Source organism: Sinocyclocheilus grahami, unplaced genomic scaffold (genome assembly GCF_001515645.1).
Source record: "Sinocyclocheilus grahami isolate Dianchi unplaced genomic scaffold, SAMN03320097.WGS_v1.1 scaffold319.1, whole genome shotgun sequence".
In the NCBI taxonomy this organism is placed as follows: domain Eukaryota; kingdom Metazoa; phylum Chordata; class Actinopteri; order Cypriniformes; family Cyprinidae; genus Sinocyclocheilus; species Sinocyclocheilus grahami.
This window is the reverse complement of record NW_015505498.1, coordinates 882,619-883,730: the sequence shown is the minus strand read 5'-3', so window position 1 is coordinate 883,730 and position 1,112 is coordinate 882,619.

Sequence of the window (1,112 nt, the reverse complement as noted above, 5' to 3'; positions counted from 1 at the left end):
TGTATATTTATTATGTATATATAAATACACACACATACAGTATATATATTTTGAAAATATTTGCATGTATATACATTTATATTCTTATATAAAAATATATAAACGTAACATTTTTCTTAAATATATACACATTCATGGGTTTGTATTTATACATACATAAATATACACCGTACACACACATATATTATGTAAACAAAAAACTTTTATTTTGGATGCGATTAATCGAGATTAATCATTTGACAGCATTAGTATATATATATATATATATCAGGTACAGTAAGTTCATTTATCAACTTAAGTTGTAAACCATACAGGGAACCCTGTCAGTTGGTACATTACTATAATATTAAAAGTTAAATTTAACACCAGAGTCCTAATCTAATTGCTATTTATTTCAGATATAATAATCAACATTCAAACAAAAAAAAACTGAGCATTAAAATTCCACGTAAGGCCATTTTATATCAACTTTTAATGACAGAATTGTTTATACTCCACTTCATTGTTGACATAAACACGGTTTATAACTTGAGAAACACGTTCTTCTTTCTGTGGTAATCATTAGTACAGTATGTCACAGATGCTCTCAATAGACCTCCAGCAAGAGCACTGCTTTAGTGATGGGTCAGTAGATGCACACGAGCAGTAAAGAGCGCCACGCTGACCCACAGCATTTCAACATGATGACAGGCAGAAATGTGACAGCTCACTAGAGAGGGGCACTAGAGCGGAAAACAATCAATGTTTTCATCCCCCTTCTTCCTTCTAAATTGCTCTATTGTTCGCTGTGGAGATGCTCAGTGTTCACTTAAATGTCCTCAATATGTTCAGCTGTAAACCTCATGTGAAAGCAGACAGACCTCCAGCTTCCCCCACCTCTGACCAGGCCACTGTCCAGCCATATGTGAACCATGACTGCAGTAGCTTTTAAAATGAAGACTTAAAAAAATGCATTTAACCCTCCTGTGATGTCTGTGATGACGTCTGTGATGTCTGTGATGATATCTGTTATGTCTGTGATGTCTGTGATGACGTCTGTGATGATGTCTGTGATGATGTCTGTGATGTCTGTGATGACGTCTGTGATGATGTCTGTGATGATGTCTGTGATG